This window comes from Adiantum capillus-veneris, chromosome 24, assembly GCF_014529385.1.
Source record: "Adiantum capillus-veneris isolate H3 chromosome 24, ASM1452938v2, whole genome shotgun sequence".
Lineage (NCBI taxonomy): Eukaryota > Viridiplantae > Streptophyta > Polypodiopsida > Polypodiales > Pteridaceae > Adiantum > Adiantum capillus-veneris.
The window spans coordinates 50,131,130-50,144,810 of record NC_140954.1 but is presented as its reverse complement, the minus strand read 5'-3'; the positions used below and the strand labels follow the sequence as shown (position 1 = coordinate 50,144,810).

At 45.5% G+C, this 13,681-nt stretch overlaps 2 pseudogenes; one reads left to right on the top strand and one right to left on the bottom strand.

The window, feature by feature from the left end:
- Positions 1-429: 429 nt before the first annotated feature.
- Positions 430-9,915, top strand: LOC147426352 (uncharacterized; annotated as a pseudogene).
- A 2,081-nt stretch (positions 9,916-11,996) lies between these two features.
- Positions 11,997-13,237, bottom strand: LOC147426351 (uncharacterized; annotated as a pseudogene).
- Between the last annotated feature and the right edge of the window lie 444 nt (positions 13,238-13,681).

The window sequence follows — 13,681 nt, the reverse complement described above, 5'->3', positions numbered from 1 at the left end:
TGGGGTATTAGGTTCTCCAAAACTCATGAGAGAAGCCCTACATAGTTATGAGACTATATGTACAATCAAAAACACCTTTGAATAGCATAAACATATCAAAAAAATAATGAAAGTGTAAAATTTCTCCCTAAATCTGCATAGTAATTATTTTATAATTAAGCAATAACTCTAAATATATATGGTTGTCATGCCTTAGAATCATTAGAAAACCTTAAGAATGACAAATACTAATTATGCAACACTCTAGAAGCCACTTATAGGATTTCTAGGGTGGTCTATGGCCAATTTTATGGAAAATGGTTAAAAACAACACATGTTTTTTGGGACAATTTAGGTTGAAAAATCCTTGTCAAATACAATGTTAGAGCCAAAATCAATAGCCGAAAAAATTTCCAAGTTTTTTTTAGCTATAAGCTATCTTTATGAATATATGACTTAGGAGGAGGCAGGCTCAGAATTCGAGGCAATGATCGGAAGGCTTACGTTGGGAGTGCCACTCTCTTATGTTCTCCCTTTTTTAACTCAGAATGGGAAGTATCGAACCTTTTGGGTGACTGCACTTCATAATTTAGAAGGAGGCAATGGCTATGCTCAGTGCACAGTCAATCCAAAAGTGCTCCAGCTTCCCAACTACAACATCTCACCATTTTCTCTCTCCATTGATGTGTTGAAGAGGGGTTACCGTGACTTTGTGGGCTTATTCAACGGCCAGGACTTCTCCCCTTTAACATTGAAGGTTGGTTCAAAAAGAAGCAAAGTTGAAAGAGCGATGAAACGAGGCTATCCAGATTTGCTCTTCTTTTCTTGTGATACTCCAACAAGGATTGGGTGAATGCTAAAGTAGCTTGGCCCCATGGAGACTTACTTCAACCACTCGATCTTGTTGTAAAGCTTGGATATCCCGGTGAGTGTTTTTGTTTTTACATAAGTAAGAGTGTTTTTCAAAGAGAGCTTGTTGTTTTAAGGTTTGACTTCACTTTATGTGTATGTATAGGTGTTGTCACCTTTGACAAGTTCAAGCAATACCATGGTTCCGGTATGAATGATGCTCAAGTAAAGAAAGCTTTAGGTGACATTCGCAAATTTGTGTTAATGGAATCAGTGTTCAGCATTTCTCCGGCTAAAGTTCATCTTGTTGGAGCTGATCATCGATTGATTAAAGACAATGGTACGTTTCTTAGTAGTATCTCTTGATTTTTTTCTATTCGTGATATTTTTATAATGTACTGTAGATATGCTCTAATTACTGTTTTTTCTTCGCAATTGTTTTTCTTTAGGATCTTCTTGGGGTGGAATGTCGGGAGGAGCTGTATTGAACCTCCGAAATCCAAAACTTTTGGAAGGCGTTGACGCACGCAAAGCAGACCCCGAACCCCAACGGCCTCTAAAACGTCGGGGGCCGAATGGCTCGCCTCGAGCCTGCCACGGTAAAGCGAACAGGGGGCACCACCTAGCTTTGAGCGGCTAGGACACAAAGCCCACGATGATATGAACACCGCAAGCCTACACACAGAGAAAGAGAAAGGGAGAGAGAGAGAGAGAGAGAGAGAGAGAGAGAGAGAGAGAGAGAGAGAGAGAGAGAGAGAACACTCGCAATTGATGAAAACAACCTCAGGGGTGTGAGGGTGAATTATTTCTGCAATATTTACAAGGTGGCATGCCGTGGTGGTAGAGAGGTAGGGGAAAGAGATGGTGCAACCTACTTGGTGCGTTCTTTAGGGCGACTCAATGACTGTGAATGTTCATTGCCAAGAGCGTGCATACGTGTGTGCATCGACCATTGGAGTCGAGAGATGGGTGTGGTTCCCTTCGCATGGTGCAATTTCCAAGGCAAACCCAACACACAAGACCCTAAAACCTCTCCCCGTGATGGTGATCGTGTCAGTCCCTCCTACTACACTCTACCCAATGCTTGGTTCCACATAAGTTGCCCCCCCCGATAGTGACCTCTCAGTGCCAATTTATAGGTGTTGGCTGCTTGGATTATGGTAATCCCAGTGTGGTTAGGGTAATCTCAATCGGGGAGACAAAGCAAGTGGTGGGCCCGGTGTGGTTGACCCTTGCTTTGTTTTGGGGAAGGTTATTAAAAGATGGGAATCTCTAGGTGGGCCTTTGTCACCATCACCTAGAGAGAGGATATTTACAAAAAGGGAAATTTACAATGGCTTGGTTGAAAACTGAAGATAATGGTAAAATAACCTAAAATTACTAGGATGGCATCGAGGTTGCGTGTTGCCGGCGAATGGCGAGCTGTCGGTGCGTTGGTGTCGAGCATACTTCTTTTCGGAGTCGGCCGGGGCATGCCTTCGGTGCATTTTCTGTTTTTTGTCATTGGCGGCGCGTGCTTTGGATCCTTCTTCTTTCGTTTGTCGATGTCGTAGGCGTTCATGCGTGTGTGCATGTATGTATGTGAGTGTGTGTCAGGCCAAGGGCCAGACCGAGGGGTCACGGACTCGGCCAAGGGCCGGCTGCCAGTGGGAAGGGGTCCAAAAGGGGCTAGGAGCCTATAAAAGGGAGGCTGGGCGGATGGACCAGTCTACGGCAGTCCCTCGGTGTTACACTATTATCAGAGCCTCAGGCTATTTTTGGAGCAAGGGGCACGTTTTTGTGGTGCTGCATGTTGCATGCAACCTCTAAGTCGAGGAGCAAGCCACACAAAACAAGGGGCCGAAACCGCGTGTGCAGCAACCCTTGGTCGGGGAAGAAGGAGGCGGACGACGTGCAGCAAAACGGGCGCTATTGAGCTCGCTGGGAGAGCGCGGGGAAGACCTACCAATCCCGTCTCTTGCCCGGTCTCAGGGGACCTCGCCATCGCGAGGTAGATCATCACGTTTCCCTGCGCAGGTCGGCCGAGAGTTGCAACAGAGAAATTCTCAACAATTTTTTTTTTTCAAACCCTCAAGGGGTTGGCCGTTCACACACAGCAACCCCTCGTGGGTTTTGAACAAGGATCGGTCTTGCGCCGTTTGACTTTCAGTGCTCTCCGGCAGCCTTCTCCGCATCGGAAGGCAAACAAAGCCTACAACAGCTGTGAGTTTGTTCGAATTTTGCAAACCAAATCAAAAACGCGGCTTCTACAGTTTTACAAGCCAGCGATTGGTGGCAAAATTTTTGGATTTAGCTTCTTGCATACGATGCAAACCAATTTGGTGGTGAAGATCTCTTGATTCTTGTTCTCAAGCTTATTCTTGGTTGCACTCTCTATCGGAAAATTTCAAATTCCTTTGGCGTAGTGCATACGATGCAAACTTATTGGTTGGCAACTCCAACGTGATCGATGCTTTCAAGCGCATCATTGGTTGCGGATTTGACCATTATTTTCAAGCTACTCTTCGTTTGGGGTTGACGATCGCTTTCGAATTCAGCGTTTTTTCCCATCAAAGGCGTAATTATACGGTTAATTATCGCAACCTGCTACGAGCTCGTTGGAATTCAGGTATTCTTCTTTCTTTTCTCGCACAGTACGTCCACAGCATGGATTCGGACATAGATATGCATCATGCATTTGATTTTGAGCAGCCCGCACTCGTTTCGTCTGCCGATGCCACGCGGACGGTTCCTCTCACGGAGAGTAATCGTGCCCCAACGGCGACAGATGATGCGTATGATTTGCTGGACATGCAAGAATTTCGTGCATTACAAACACGCATGACTGTGCTTGAAACGAATTTTACACAATTAAATCAGAATGTCACAGCATTATCCGATTTGATTAAGTTGTTTATGCGACAGCAAGCCACGGACCCCGCTAGTCAGCAAAATCAGGAGAATGGCTCCACACCAGGCCAAGGGCCGGCTGTGGGGCAAGACCCTACTCCGGGACCGCTGCACTCTCTGACCCAAAAAGAGGTGGACGACTTGTTGAAAAATACAAAGCCACCAATTTTTCGAGGTGAAGAGCGTGAGCGAAACAAGGACACCGTGAATATTTTTCTCAGTAAGTGGGATGGTATTCATGCCCTTAGACGTACCCCGGATGCAGCCAAGGCGCTGCAGACAAGTCTGACTTTGGACGGCAAGGCCTACAAATGGTGGATGTCTCTCAAGGAGAAGGACATGCTACCACAGACTTGGGCAGCTTTTGAGACTATGTTCAGGAAGGAATTTCTACCTACCAATGAGAAGAATAGAAATTGGACCGCCTGGGATGAATGTTCTATGCGTCAGCATAAATCATTATTGGAATATATTTCCCATTATTGGGATGTGATTCTCAAGCTGGAAGGGATGGATACCTTTCAGCAAGTGCGTGGGTTCATCCGTGGGTTAACTCCCGAGCTTAAGAAGCATGTTAAAACCCAGGATCCACAAACACTTGAGGACGCGATAGTGCAAGCACACATCCATGATGACCCCAATGATCGGGCATTGCATAGTTCGCATGTGCATGGCACTACACCTATTTCAACACGTCCACAGCATGTGCATCATAAAAGAAAAAATATCACTACTGCATCAGAGACCTCCAAAAAGCCCAAGGGGTCTAGAGGTCCTCTTTCTACAGAAGAGTTTGAGAAAGCCAAAAAAGAAAAGTTGTGCTTTAAATGTTTGGGAACTGGACATAGCAAAAAGGATTGTCCCAAGGGGAAATCTGCTGCTCAAGACAAGGGGAAGGAAAAAGCAGTGCACATGGTGCAGCTTTTACCTCTTGAATCCTCTTCCCAGTTTGCTAATGTGGAAGTAACACACACCGAGGCGGTGCATGAGTGCTGTATCACGGCCTCCATGTGGCAGCAGACTTTCGGACCACATGAGTTGGTGCGTATGCATGGCTCTATCCAAGGGCACAGGGTGCGGATCTTGGTAGACGATGGTGCGTCGCACAATTTCATCAATTATAAATTGGTGAAATGACTCAAATTGCCCCAAACCCCGAGTTCCCATCGCTACAAGGTAGCAATGATTAACGGCCATGATGCTGAGATATGGGAAACTCAGGTTAAAGATGTACCTCTGGAAATTCAAGGATACAGTACCTCTTTGGATTTCCAAGTCATGAATATGGAGAGGGCGGATGTGGTTCTTAGTCATGAGTGGTTGCATAGTTTAGGATCATCACTTAGACGTAGCTATGAGCATAATAGTCTAATGTTCGAATCCAATGGGGTGCACGTACTGTTGTTGGGGGAGAAGGATGTACCTTCCTCACCACTTATTTGTACAGCGGATCTTATGAAGCTCGCTTCTGATGATGCAATAGAAGAACTCTTTTTGTGTTACTCACTGTGCCATTTTATTTCCAATGTGGATGATGTTTTTAATGTTGATAATGTTTTGACTAAAACTTCCTCAACGCCGCATTCTTCTCTCTCTCCTCTTCCAGCTATGTCTATTAATTCAAAACAAGCAAAGGTTGCTAATGAATTAAAGAAACTTTTAAGGGAATTCAAGGATGTTTTTCCAGCTGATTTACCACCACGGCTACCGCCGACACGTTCTGTGCAACATGGCATAGACGTAGTTGCAGGCAGTAAGCCAGTGAGTAAACCGCCTTACAGAATGAGTCATTCTGAGGCTATTGAGGTGGAACGTCAGCTTACTGACTATCTCAGTAAAGGGTTTATTCAACCCAGTTCTTCACCATGGGCCTCTCCCATTCTCTTGGTGAAGAAAAAGGACAGTAGTATGCGCATGTGCGTAGATTATCGTGGATTAAATGCGGTTACTGTTAAGAACAAGTACCCATTGCCACGAGTGGATGAGCTGTTTGATAAACTCACCCACGCTCATATCTTTTCAAAGATTGATTTACGATCTGGGTATCATCAAGTACGCATCAGGCTTGCGGATATACCCAAAACAGCGTTCCGAACAAGGTTTGGACATTATGAGTTTTTGGTAATGCCCTTTGGGTTAACCAATGCTCCAGCTATGTTCATGACACTCATGGATAGTGTCTTGAGACCATACTTGGAAAAGTTTGTTATCGTTTTCCTCGATGACATTCTTGTATATAGTGCATCTGAGGAAGAGCACTTAGTACATTTGAAACAAGTGTTTCATCTATTACGCCAAAATCAGCTATATGCCAAGGAATCCAAATGTGAATTCCTCAAAGAGGAAATTCACTACTTGGGGCATGTTATTTCGGCTGCAGGGTTACACATGGATCAATCCAAGGTGGATGCCATTCGGAGGTGGCCCTCTCCCAAAAATTTGGAAGAGCTCCATATTTTTTTAGGCTTTGCAGGTTTTTATCGTCGATTCGTTAAAAACTATGCCCATATTGCTGTTCCCATGACAGACCAACTGAAAGCCAAGGGCAAGACCTTTCAGTGGGGATTAGAACAACAACAAAGTTTTGACAAACTTAAGGACACATTAGCCACAGCTCCTGTTTTGGCTATTGTGGATCCCTTAAAGCCATTCGTTTTAGAAACGGATGCTAGTAATCGTGCGATTGGAGCAGTCCTTCTGCAGGAGGGAAGACCAATTGCATTTGAAAGTAAGAAGTTAGATTCAGCACAGCAGAATTACTCTGCTTACGAACGAGAGCTCTATGCAATAGTGTCTACTTTAAAGACATGGCGACATTATTTGTATGGCGCACAGTTCGAGATTGTGTTTGACCATGAAAGCATCAAGTGGTTTACACAACAAAGTGATTTGAAGGGTCACAAGGCCAGGTGGGCTGAGATTCTTCAGGAGTATGATGCCAAGCTACGATATCGTAAAGGGCGGTATAATGTAGTGGCTGATGCTCTCAGCTGAATGCCAGAGATCAACTCTCTCCTTTTCACGGAATTGCGGAGTGAGCTTTTGGAATCTCTCAAAGGTAAGTGCGAGCATGATACTGCATACTCCAAGGTGTGGAGCTATGTAAGAAAGAGGGATCCTTCTCACTCCAATGATGGTAGTGGTTATGTTTCCTCCACACCCAGGTCTCCTCTTTCGAGTGATGAACTGCAGCGATGGAAGAATTTTTCCATAGATGATGGGTACCTACTCCACAAGGGGAGAGTGTGTGTACCGATGGACACGGACGTTCGGCGCCAAATTCTTTATGAATGTCACGATAGTCCAAGTGCAAGGCACCCGGGAATTAAGAAAACTTATGCACTCGTAAGACGACAGTTTTACTGGCCAAGATTGCATGGGTATGTTCAAGACTACGTCTTGCATTGCCAAAAATGTCAAGTTAATAAAGCAGAGCGCCTGAAAGCAGGAGGACTCTTACATCCTTTAGAGATTCCCAATGGTAAACGGGAAAGTATCTCCATGGATTTTATTGTAGGTTTACCAACCACTAGTCGAGGACATGACTCGGTATGGGTGGTCGTAGACCGGTTGACTAAACTTTGTCAGTTTATTCCAACCAAGTCAACCATTAAGACTCCAGAATTAGCTAAGTTATTTGTGGACAATCTTTACCGGTTGTATGGATTGCCAAGTAACATTGTGAGTGATCGTGATCCCAAGTTTAACAGTCATTTTTGGAGGGCTGTTTTTAAACGATTGGGTACACAACTTAATTTAAGTACAACTGATCACCCTGAAACAGACGGTCAGACGGAACGAGTCAACCAAGTGCTAGAGGATATGCTACGAGCATACGTTAGCAAGAAGCAATCAGATTGGGAAGATTATCTTCCTATTCTTGAGTTTGTATATAATAGTGCTAAGCATGTTACAACTGGTTTTAGTCCATTCATGCTTATGTATGGTTTTCAACCTAGATCACCAGTGACGGTGGGGTTGGCAACTGAGAAGCTCCAACAGGTCAAGGAGTTTCTCCAGGATCATATGGAAATGCTGAGACTTGCGCGTCACAATGTTCGACAAGCACAGGATCGGTATAAGAAGTATGCTGATGAGAAACGTCGGCAAGTTACCTTCAAGGAAGGTGAAGAGGTATTTTTGCGTGTGCCAGAGCATTCAGAAAGTCTGAAGACTGGACCTACACCCAAATTATCTGCACGTTATTGTGGGCCATTCAAGATACTCCAGCGAGTTGGCGATAGGGCCTACAAACTTGAGTTACCTGCCCACTCACGTGTCCATCCGGTATTTCATGTAAGTCGTTTACGTAAACGCTTGCATGGGGACGACAATGTTATCGGCCAGCAGATATTGGTTGATTTCACTGAACCTCCCACTCAACCGCATGAACCTGAACGCATTTTAGATTTTCATGAACTCCGTACTCGTCATCATGTACGTAGTCAAGCTATAGTCAAGTGGAAAGATCGCCCTGAAGAGGGTGCCACTTGGGAAAACATTAGTGGTCTTAAGAAGAAATTCCCCACTTTTGTTTTCGAGGACGAAAACGCTTCTCCAAGGGGGGAGTAATGTCAGGCCAAGGGCCAGACCGAGGGGTCATGGACTCGGCCAAGGGCCGGCTGCCAGTGGGAAGGGGTCCAAAAGAGGCTAGGAGCCTATAAAAGGGAGGCTGGGCGGATGGACCAGTCTACGGCAGTCCCTCGGTGTTACAGTGTGGGAGCATATATGTGTATATATGTGTATTTGCGGGTGAGTGCATATATGTATATGTATGTGTGCATGCGTGCGTGGGAACACGGGAAGGGAGGAGTTATATAATGTATATATATATAATTTTATATTTTTTCTTTTTTCTTTTTTTCTGTGGCGGATGGCGGACTACTGCGCATGGCGGAAGGAGAGGAGGGGGTAGGATTGGTGTGTGTGTGTGTGTGTGTGTGTGTGTGTGTGTGTGTGGGTGAGTGTGTGTGTGTGTGTGTGTGTGTTTTCTGATGCCGCAAGGCGCGTGTGTGTGTGTGTGTGTGTGCTTGGGCTGCGGACTGCGCGTGAGGGTGTGGGTGTGTGTGTTTGTTGCGTATGCGGCGCCCGAGAGAGGGTGTGTGTGTGTGAGTGTGTGTTCTGCAGCGCATGGGAGAGAGAGGAGAGGTGGGGGGGGTGTGTTGTGGGGTGTGTGTGTATGTGTGAGTGTATGTGTACAGCATTGCTGCCCGCTAGAGAGAGAGATACTTACGCGTTGGCGGCATCCGGATGAGAGAGAGAGAGAGAGAGAGAGAGAGAGAGAGAGAGAGAGAGAGAGAGAGAGAGAGAGAGAGAGAGAGAGAGACTTGCGCGCTGGCTTGCCGTGAGAGGGAGAGTGAGGGAGAGGGGGAGGGGAGAGGGGTGAGGGGATAAGAGGTACAGAGAGTGTGTGAGGGAGAGTGAGGGGAAGAGGGGGTATGGCGGGGCATGGGTTTGTGTGGGTGAGAGGGAGAGGGGGAGGGTGGTGTTGTCTTGCATGGGCTTAAGGACGAAGGAAAACTAAGTCAATGGGGGGGAGGGAATATATCCGCGGGCCGGGGGGGGGGGGGGGGGGGGGGGGAGAATGAGGCGAGGGGGGGGGAGAATGAGCCGAAGGAAGGTGAGGCGAGCGGGTGGGGAAGAGGGAGGAGGGTTCGGCGGAGGGAATATTGGCGGGCCGAAGAGGGGGGGGTAGGATAGGGTAGAGGGTAAAGGGTAATGGGAGAGGGGGGGTGAGGATGAGTGTAAGAGTGAGGGGGGGGGGGGGGGGGGGGGGGGGGGGGGTCTCATGCGGCTCACATCGAGGGAGCACGAGAGAGGGGTTGGGGGGTTTTCTTCTGAATTTTTGCCTGGCCGAGGAGGGTAAATCGGGGGGGGGATATTAGGGAAGGGGGTATGTAAGGAAAATGGGGGGAAGAGAGTGCGAGGGTTTTATCTGATGCCTGTAGGGCGAGAGGGGAAAAATGAGTTACGGTGGGGGGGTACTGAGAGTGAGGGGGGTGTGAAATGAGTTTTTTTCTTTTTTTTCTTTGATTTTCTCAAAGTCGGCTATCAGCGTGCATGTGGGAGCTTCGGCAAAAAAAACCTTCAACCACTTTCTCTCCATTCATCATCCTTTCTTTGCCTTATCATACAAAGTGTGCCTGGTTTGTTGTTTCTCTAATTGCTCTAACTGTGTCTCATTTGCAGCTGCTCTAATTGGTTGAGATTGCCTTTTGAGTATGGTCAACACCAAATTTATGCTCTGACAGTTTCACACATTTCGGGGCTATGTAATTAAGATACTGATTTCCTTCGGCCCATGACTAGTGACTTTTAAGGAGTATGAAGCTCAAGACCCTGTCACTTAGAGTCTAAATATAGAGACAGCATATGCAAGTGGATGTTTGTTGGAGTGGAGCTATATACCTGTTTACCTTTAGCTAGCAAACACCTTTTAGCTGGTAGAAAGCTCATGTTTTTTGAGCGTCCAACCCCATGGCAAAAGTTACCTTCCATCCCCATACACTGCCATGTTACTACATAGTGACAAGAGGAAGGCAATCGGGTGGCGTCCACGAATCCCTCCCGGTTCCAATGGGCCGTTTGACGTCAATGTAGGACTAAGGTAATCCAATGAGATAGTGCCTACTGGACAAAACCCGAGACGGGTTCAGGATCGGATCAGATGTCTTTGCGTTTATAACTTCTACATCATCCATGCTTTCAAAACAGGCAATGATGTAACTGACCTGCTTAAGGGTGCACCTCTTCATTATCAACTGTCTACATAAGTTTATTCAGACATTTGTGGACTGTTGTGTCATTTTTGGTTAAGAAGTGTTGCAGTTTCCCAACTACAACATCTCAGCATTTTCTCTCTCCATTGATGTGTTGAAGAGGGGTGACCGTGACTTTATGGGCTTATTCAACGGCCAGGACTTCTCACCTTCAACATTGAAGGTTGGTTAAAAAAGAAGAAAAGTTGACAGAGCGATGAAACGAGGCTATCCAGATTTGCTCTTCTTTTCTTGTGATAGCTCCAACAAGGATTGGGTGAATGCTAAAGTAGCTTGGCCCCATGGAGGCTTACTTCAACCACTCGATCTTGTTGTAAAGTTTTATTTATTAGACTGCGTACAACAGGTAGTGAAAGCCTCTGCTTCTCTCTCTCTCTCTCTCTCTCTCTCTCTCTCTCTCTCTCTCTCTCTCTCTCTCTCTCTCTCTCTCTCTCTCTCTCTCTCTCTCTCTCTCTCTCTCTCTCTCTCTCTCTCTCTCCGTTGTACACAATCTCGGGGGAACCACAGAGAGATTGTGTACAACAGAGAGAGAGAGAGAGAGAGAGAGAGAGAGAAGCAGAGGCTTTCACTACCTATTGTACGTAATCTAATAAATAAAACTTTACAACAAGATCGAGTGGTTGAAGTAAGTCTCCATGGGGCCTAGCTACTTTAGCATTCACCCAATCCTTGTTGGAGCTATCACAAGAAAAGAAGAGAAAATTTGGATAGCCTCGTTTCATCGCTCTATCAACTTTGCTTCTTTTTTAACCAACCTTCAATGTTGAACGCTAGAAGTCCTGGCCGTTGAATAAGCCCACAAAGTCACGGTCACCCCTCTTCAACACATCAATGGAGAGAGAAAACGCTGAGATGTTGCAGTTGGGAAACTGCAACACTTCTTAACCAAAAATGACACAACATTCCACAAATGTCTGAATAAACTTATGTAGACAGTTGATAATGAAGAGGTGCGCCCTTAAGCAGGTCACTTACATCATTGCCTGTTTTGAAAGCATGGATGCTGTAGAAGTTATAAACGTAAAGACATCTGATCTGATCCTAAATCCGTCTCGGGTTTTGTCCAGTAGGCACTATCTCATTGAATTACCTTAGTCCTACATTGACATCAAACGGCCCATTGGAACCGGGAGGGGATCCGGGGACGCCACTCGATTGCCTTCCTCTTGTCAGTATGTAGTAACATGGAAATGTATGGGGACGGAAGGTAACTTTTGCCATGGGGTTGGACGCTCAAAAAACATGAGCTTTCTACCAGCTAAAAGGTGTCCGCTAGCTAAAGGTAAACAGGTATATAGCTCCCCTCTAACAAGCATCCGCTTGCATATGTTGTCTCTGTGTTTCGACTCTAAGTGACAGGGTCTTGAGCTTCATACTCCTTAAAAGTCACTATTCATGGGCCGAAGGAAATCAGTATCTTAATTACATAGCCCCGAAATGTGTGAAACTGTCAGAGCATAAATTTGGTGTTGACCATACTCAAAAGGCAATCTCAACCATTTAGAGCAGCTGCAAATGAGAGACAGTTAGAGCAATCAGAGAAACAGCAAACCAAGCACACTTTGTATGATAAGGCAAAGAAAGGATGATGCATGGAGAGAAAGTGGTTGAAGGTTTTTTTTGCCGAAGCTCCCACATGCACGCCTTTCAAAAGTTTTGGATTTCAGAGGTTCAATACAGCTCCTCCCGACATTCCACCCCAAGAAGATCCTAAAGAAAAACAATTGCGAAGAAAAAAAATTAATTAGAGAATATATACAGTACATTATAAAAATATCACGAAATAGAAAAAAATCAAGAGATAATACTAAGAATCGTACCATTGTCTTTAATCAATCGATGATCAGCTCCAACAAGATGAACTTCAGCCGGAGCAATGCTGAACACTGATTCCATTAACACAAATTTGCGAATGTCACCTAAATCTTTCTTTACTTGAGCATCATTCTCACCGGAACCATGGTGTTGCTTGAACTTGTCAAAGGTGACAACACCTATACATACACATGAAGTGCAGTCAAACCTCAAAACAACAAGCTCTCTTTGAAAAGCACTCTTACTTATGTAAAAACAAAAACACTCACCGAGATATCTAAGCTTTACAACAAGATCGAGTGGTTGAAGTAAGTCTCCATGGGGCCAAGCTACTTTAGCATTCACCCAATCCTTGTTGGAGTTATCACAAGAAAAGAAGAGCAAATCTGGATAACCTCGTTCCATCGCTCTTTCAACTTTGCTTCTTTTTGATCCAACCTTCAATGATGAAGGTGAGAAGTCCTGGCCGTTGAATAAGCCCACAAAGTCACGGTAACCCCTCTTCAACACATCAATGGAGAGAGAAAATGCTGAGATGTTGTAGTTGGGAAGCTGCAGCACTTCTAGATCGACTGTGCACTGAGCATAGCCATTGCCTCCTTCTAAATTATGAAGTGCAGTCACCCAAAAGGTTCGATACTTCCCATTCTGAGTTAAGAAGGGAGAACATAAGAGAGTGGCACTCCCAACGTAAGCCTTTCCATCATTGCCTCGAATTCTGAGCCTACCTCCTTCTAAGTTGGAGGGTATAAGGGGGGGAGTGGGTACCCCCTAAGGTTGTATCAAAGGAGAAAATGGAGCTCACTTGCCTAGCCCATGAGGGCTTGTGGACTTTGAGGGAGGAAAGGGTGCCCATTTTGAGTTCCCACTACCTGGACAGGCACTTGGCCATTTTTTTGGTCCCCGGACACTTGCCCCCAGCCCATTCCTTGGTCAAATGGTCACCGACAACTCATTTTTCACCCAAAAAAGGCCAAAATTGGACCAATTAATAGGTGCCCAAGGAGAGAACCATGTCAGCTAAGAGAGAGAGAAAATCATTTGGGATAAGAGCCAAAAGAATCCCTTCTTAATAGCTGCAATTCTTTGCACACCCTTTTTGCTAACAGAGACTAGCTTTTTTGGAGCTTTTGAGAGATACCCCAACTTGGAAAGCTTGTAACTCTCTCGTTTGTTGTCGTAATCAAGCATATGGATACTCTGTGGAGGGCTACACGACACGAGATTCATCTTTATGGTCTTGGTTTTCATCAATTTTTAATCATGGTTTTGGTTAGGACTGTTTCCCACCTGACTTTATAGGTGTTCGACATAGGTATTTTCCGTAGCTTTATGGTGTTCTCTTCCGACAGTGTGGTGTGTGCAAGGCT